Genomic DNA, 7580 nt, shown 5'->3' with positions numbered 1-7580 from the left:
GTACTTTCTTTCTTGTAATAGGTTAAGGTTCCATTTCGAACATTTTATTTTCTGCAATTAGTTTAGGATTTGACTTCAGTACATGCATTCCATTACATCATGACAGCGAAGGAAGGACACATTGTATGCCGCACATATAGTGCCGAAACCTCTTAAGTTTGTACGGACCCTGGGTTGATAATTAAAGTCGGTAGCCTTGGGAGTTGCAGCATTCTTGTTGTAATACCGAGGCTCATCACGTTTTGGCGCCGTTGCTGGGGAGGTGTCAAATTTGTTTTCTTCCTTAGTTGATTCATTTCTTTTCACTTTTTGAAAAAAAAAATATTTTCATTAGGCATATTTAATTTCAAAAGTAGAAAACTGCATTGCATTATAGTTTTCATTCAATCATAAAAACAAAAACAAAATTTCTCTAACACTAACCCATGCCCCCATTCGATCACGTGGTGTAGTAAGAGCCACATCACCATTCACTTTTCCAGGTAGAAGAAGAAGATGGCAAAGAATGTAGAAGAAATGGATGGAGACGATGACAATGAGGAAGATCCTCTCGGGTTTCCCATTCAAGATACTGATGGTAGTGTGCACGTGAAGAACATCCCTCCATATTTTCTTCCAAAATTTCATGGTCTAAGGTCAGAGGATCCAGAAACCTTTCTCTTTGAATTTGAAATTGTTTGTAGATCTTATGGTTACTTATTGAAAACTCAAAAATTGAGATTGTTTCCAGCAACATTGAAGGATAGAGCTCTTAAATGGTTCATGAGTTTAAGGACTAATTCAATAAGATCATGGAATGATATGTAAAGGATATTTATAGAAAAATATAAAGGTCATGATCTTAAAGAAGAAATCTTTAGAATGAATCGAAGAGAAGATGAGAGTCTAGAGGATCTAATAGAGAGGTTCATGTATAATGTTAAGAGGGGAAAACTACATCATTTAGGATCTGACACACTAAAAACCTTCTTACTTAGAACATTTAGGGATAAATGGATTGATCTCCTTAATATCATGAGTAGAGGTGATGTATATCAATTATCATTTGAGGAAATTTGTGAAACATGTAAACACATATCAAGAAGAAAATAAAGGGTAGGTAAATCAGCATCAAGATCAGTAAGTCAAGCTAAACTTGGAAATTTGTTTAATGATTTTAAAACAAAAATTCTTAGCAATCTAACAAAACAAGTAGAAATGTTAAGAATGCAAGATGAAGGAAAAGAAAATGCTCATATTTGTTTTGTAGAATGACACGATGTTAAACATTGTCCATCATCACCAAGGTTGAAGGAAGTTTACCAAGAGGAGGATGGAGCAAGTCAATTGCCAATGTAGCAATGTTATGTAGCTCCAAGAGGATCATGGCAGCCTATTCAGCCTGACATGATGCAAGAGCCTAATTCACAATTTCAAGCTTATGCACATCCACCTCAAAGTAATTGGAACACACCCTTTCCTTGGCAACATTGGTCATCTCAACCCCAAAACCAATCCTGGCAACAAGGTTGGGAAGGAACTTATGGGAGCCATCCACAACATCCTCAATATTTTCCTCAATATCCTCCGTACCCAACTCCATGTTATCCCTACCATTCATCTCCACCTAAACCCTAACCACATCCATCTCAAATATCCACTCCCACTCAACTACCTGTACCACAATTTCCAAACCCACATATTGAAGTAGGTCAGCCCACTTACAAAGTTGAGGTACAACACTTCCAAACAACTCCTCTTGAGCTCAATGGTATTCACCATAGCTCAGAAATAGTATCGCAAAAAATGGATTATATTGATATCATTGAAGGACCACATCTAGAAGAAGAAGATTCAAAAGAGAAGATCAAAGAACCAGACAAAAAATCAGAGAGTGAGAAAGCTCCCTCATGGTTACCATCAAATCCTCCATATATTCAAGAGATCAATCAACAACAAGAGGAAGACTTGAAGGTCATGATAGAGGAAGACATACAAGATGATCTAAATTAGCAAGTGGACCAGAGATATCACAACTATATTGAAATATGGTTCCAGACAGCCACTAAGTTGCAGCATCACTCTCTTCCTCAACTATGCTCGATCCTTTCAAAGTCAAATCATTTGGTCTCTGAAATCCAGGTACATTTCAAAGCATACATTTCAAGCCTTCACATCATTTTGTCTGTCATCTTGATGTGCACATGGCTCCATTGGAAGTATTCTTATACTTGAAAGTGATTTTGTTTTAGAAGTAGGGTAGGGTAGAAGAAAAAAAAGAAAAATAAGAGGAAAAAATAAAAATATAAGGTGAAAATTTCCTTGAAGGTTCCTCAGATTTGCTCATTGATTGAAAACCTCCATGAGGCGGTCAATGGGTTGGAAAAAAGAAAAAAAAAGAAGAGAAAAAAGAAAAGATCCTAGGTGAAAACCTCCTTTGAGGCGCATAGGCAAACCTACTAGTTGAAAACCTCATTGAGGCGGCTAGTAGGCCTAGAAGAAAAAAATAAAAAAATAAAAGAAATCCTTGCTCCATGCATCTCTTTGATAAATGCATGTACTCTCCAACATCTGCAAGCAACAAGAACAAGTTGGTACCAAAAGGAAAATTGGTCAAGCCTAGTCAAAAGAAGTCAAATTTTGACTTTCTCCTACTTCGCTCAAATGCTCCAACAAGGCCAATGCCATGCCAATCCATCACCCTCATCTATTTTCACCATCCACCCATCATTCTCAAGCTTCTACCACTCATTTTCCTTTTTGTCCTAAAAAACTACAGGATGCTCTGTTTTACTATAGGATACAAAAATACATAGAGCAAAAATTTGTTTTTGCCATAACTTGAAAACCATGCATCCATTTGCCAATTTGTTATAGGGGGAGATGCATATGGATGATGGTAACATGCACAACCAATTTCAACAAATTCCAGTGCATGGTTTCCAAGAAATTGGCCTCCATCACCTTCAACCATTTTTGTATTTTCTCAATATCCGTGCATCTAATTAAAAATATGTTTTATGGAGAGATATATATGGATGATGGTAACATTCCCAAGAAATCTCAACAAATTCTAGTGCACGGTTTCCAAGATATCAGCCTCCATCACCTTCAGCCATTTTTAGTCTTTCTCTATATCCGTGCATCCATTGACCAAAATGTTTCTACGGGGAGGTGCATAATGATGATGGAAACATGCTCAAAAATTTTCAGCTCAATCCAGTCTACCGTTTGGGAGATATGGACAAAACAAGTCGTTGTCCTATAAACCTACAGGATACAAAACAACACCTACAGGATTGGCAGTGAGCAGTTTTAAAGGAGATCCAGAGGTCAAAGAAGCTCCTCCAGAGCTTAGCAGTAGCATCAGGATCATCAACATCACCATCCAACACCTGCACATCAACATCAACTCAGCAGTAGCATGCATGTCTCTCCAACAACCATCAGGTAGGTACAAGTATGCAATATTCTTGACCTCTTCTCTTAAGCATATTATAGTTAAAAATTTGTTGTCAATGTATGAGGGATGAGGTTTTATAAGCTAAGGATGGGTCAGCAGCCTCAGCCGCCTTCAACTAGTTGATTGCAGCTCACTACTTCACTCATGCAATGTTGAAAAGTGAAATTATGAAGGGTGATGATTTCAAGGAATGAAGACAACAGTTAAAAGAATAAATTTTTGCAAAGGCCAAGGTCACCACAACAGTCCAAGCCCTCCATCTTCTTCATATTCACTATCTATTCATCATTCATCTATCCCATTTCATTTTTGAAAAAAAAATAAAAATAAAGAGAGCATCCTCTCCATTTTTATGAAATTTCCATTTGCAGGTCAGAAAGAAGGATGGTCAAAGAGCAAAGTAGGATCACAAAGCGACCCCTGTCACTCACATTTTTATTTTACCACTCATTACCATTCATTCCTCCACCATTTCTATCAATTTTTCCACTCCTTTACTTCAGTTTACAAAGGGACTGTGTTTTCTATAGGATGATCCTGTAGGAATTACAGTGACCCAGAAATCCTACAGGAAGGTAGAATGTTACTACAAGAAGGAAGAAATGAACAAATTATGCTAAACCCCAAAATGGAAAAGCTTTTTCAGAGAACTCCAAGGCGATTAAGTAGTCACCTAGGCCACAAAAGAGAAGAAGAAGGCAACAAAAAGAAATAAGGCATTCACCATCAAAATAGAACTCAAACTGCACTGATGAAAAGAGGTGTTCCAAGAGGTCTCCAATCTCTTTCTAGCCTTTGTCTAGGGCCTAAAAATGGGATAAATGCATGGGAGTCAAGTTGATGGCTTGTCATAACCTCAGTCTATCATTTATGCTCAAAACTGGTTTCCTGTAAGTTTCCTATAGTTTTGATAGGAATTACTACAGGATGTCCTAGTTCTCATCTAAATGCATTTTGAAGGTGTTAGAGGTGTCTAAATGGCGGAACAAGGTAGCAGAAGGTTGATAAGGGTGTGGAAGCCTTTTCCAAACTAAAAAAATATTCAAGAACTCATCTTGAATAAGGGCAAGAAAGAAAGCTAATGGTCTTAAGAAACAATGATTTTTCTTTGAACAAATATGTTTTTGGGCTTGCCCTTGCGGAGATTACAACCAAGATTCTTAATGCACAAGAGAGAGGCCACCAGGGCCATGGATCAGGCACAATGAGGTCACTAAGTTGCTCAGAGGATGAGCAACACTTTCAGCAGGGGGGTATGACGGGACTCCAAATTAGACAAATTAAGGCCCATGCCTCTAATTTAAAACATAAATTAAGGCCTATGACCATACTTCAGCACATTAAACCTCTCTTTTCGCATTAGATAATTTATTTTTAACTTTAATATATTCATTAGGAAGGTTTATGAATAATTGAATATTTGTGTGTAATATTATTTATTTTTTGTGGAATATTATGAGAATATTGGGCAGATTATGAAGAGTTGGAGGAGGAGATAATTTAGGGACTTGTTCCCTACTACTCGAGGATCAATAATAAATAATAAGTCAACAATATATTAGGAATTATGGCACAAATTATGGAACTCCAATGATTGAGAAAATCTAGGAATGTGTTGCACTAACCAAGGGAGCAAATCCACTAATCAAGGGATTTCGGTGGGGAAATCCTCCTCCATTCATGGGGAATGATTCTTAATCATTTTTTATAAGTACCAAGTCGAATTTTCCTCTAGGGAATGATTAAGAAAATTTAGGAATGTGTTCCCTGCCATTTAATGCAAATTCCTAGTATTGGGGACTAGATCCACTGATCAAGGTATTTTTGTGGGGAAAGTTTCCTCCATTCATGGGGAATGATTCCTAATCATTTTGTATACGTACCAAGTCTAATTTTCCTCTGGGGGGGGTTTTAATTAGTGTTATTGTTGAGAGAGCTTGTGTTTTTGCAGCTCCATTGTATTTTCTTGCAGGGATGTAATAAAATTGATGAAAATAATGAAGCTTGATGTCATGTTTAGCTCCTAAATCTTGTTCTCCTCCATAGGTCTCTAATTTTCCTTGGGCTTGGCCATCCCAGGAACCTTAGAGCCCTTTTGTATAATTTCCTTTCCTTCTTTTCATTGCTTATTCACATACATCTCTAGTTTTTAGTTCTTTCTATTTCTGCATTTAGTGTTACTGGTTTCTTGTTTTAGGATTGTGTTAAATGGTTGATGTAAGTTATTTTGTAGGATCACAAGCATTATTTCATCCTTGGAAAAGCTTTGGAAGTTCCTAGGACTCATTGATTTGCTTGGATTCATCTTCTTATTCCCAAATCTAGATTGTTGGACCTCCTTTTTAGCAAAGAAAAATAAATTTCTGCTATTTTTTAGAGCACGCTAACAAGCTTCAATCGAATTGATTCCACTTTCATTAGATCATAAAAACATTCTAGTTCATAACAAAAATTACCCCATTTCATTTTCACTTGATTTGGTTAGGCATTTCTTAGATTTACTAGCTCACTAGTTCTCAAATTTCTAGATTTTCGACTAGTAATGTTTTTTATATTGTTGCATGGGTTAGCATAGGTCTTTTTGAGTGATTACACTAGGATTAGTGACCTAATACATCCTAGTTAATAAAAAAATTTGTTCCACCCAATTTTTATTTGATTTTCTGGGTCATTAGACCCTCACCAATTTCATCATTTCACAAGGAAACTTCTCCAAGCTTTTTGAGTGAATCCATCTATCTCTCGACTTTGGTTTTGAGTTCTGAGTGATCCTAGGAATTTTCCCACTCCATTCCACTCATCACACACCTTTCCTAGGCCTCCCATCACCTCCAACACCTCACATTTTTCTCTCGGTTGTATCCTGTAGTTTCACTGTAATTCCTACAGGATCATCCTGTAGGTTTCTCGTACATCCTATAGGTTTTCCTAAAATGGCTTGTTTTGAGGCCGAATTGAGGGAAAACCTCTAGGAAGTCACCAAAATCCTCCTAAGTGTCTCCCACACCATCCAATGATCTCCTAACCCTTCCAGCCAACCTCCAACATCCTTAATTCACCTGCCACATCACCAAAGGAAATTAGTTTGCATACTTGATTTTGGATGAAAAGACAAAAAGACAAAAACATATTTATTTCAACACCTTTACTTGCACATTAGTGATGTTTGATGCTTCTTACTTCCATGTTTAGATAGTAGCATTTGGTTCATGATAATTTAGCATTATTGCAAAGCATAGTTTCTTGGCAGTTAATTAGGAAATGGTGTGATTTAAGCCTTGAATTTCTATCTCTTTCCTTGTACTTTCTTTCTTGCAATAGGTTAAGGTTCCATTTTGAACATTTAATTTTCTACAATTAGTTTAGGATTTGACTTCAGTCCATGCATTCCATTACATCATGACAGCAAAGGAAGGACACATTGTATGCCGCACATATAGTGCTGACACGTCTTAAGTTTGTACGAACCCTAGGTTGATAATTAAAGTCGGTAGCCTTGGGAGTTGCAGCATTCTTGTTGCAATACCGAGGCTCATCAATATCCATTTTAATTACACACTTAGTAAGCATCAAGAGGAATCATATATCTCCAAGTGCAAGTTCATTTTTATGTTTTTCACTAGAAAAAAGGTTTATCAAGAGATTTGATCCCTGTGAGATTTTATTAGATCTATGAAAAAGATGGATCTATACTCGTAAATATAATTTATTAATTATAAGTCAAGCTTAAGAGTTAAGTAAACATTAATCAAACTTAACTATCAAACAATGTTAAGCGTAACCATAACCTTAATTATTAATCAAAATTAAAAGATTAATAGTAACTTTCTCACTAATCAAGGTTAACCATTAATTAATCATCTAGCATGATAAGCTATAAGGTACTACATATTCCTACAAAGTGTAGATATGTAACTTGTAATGGCACCAGATGTTTCAAAGGAAACATCGTAAGGCATAAATTTGAGAAGAATCATGATATATAAAAAATCAATGAAGATAGAAATTAGTAAGCAAATTGTCATTCAAAGCTAGAAGATAAAGAGAAATCACTTACATTATGCCAAATTGACAGATTCTATAACCTTTCCAACATAGATTGCCTCTTCATCTTTGAATATGTTCTTTTAAGTTCCAA

The sequence above is a fragment of the Pinus tabuliformis genome, chromosome 5_2, assembly GCF_031772625.1.
Source record: "Pinus tabuliformis cultivar Carrire ecotype Pingquan chromosome 5_2, CPIR1, whole genome shotgun sequence".
Taxonomy (NCBI): Eukaryota; Viridiplantae; Streptophyta; class Pinopsida; order Pinales; family Pinaceae; genus Pinus; species Pinus tabuliformis.
Note: the sequence above shows the minus strand (reverse complement) of the source record.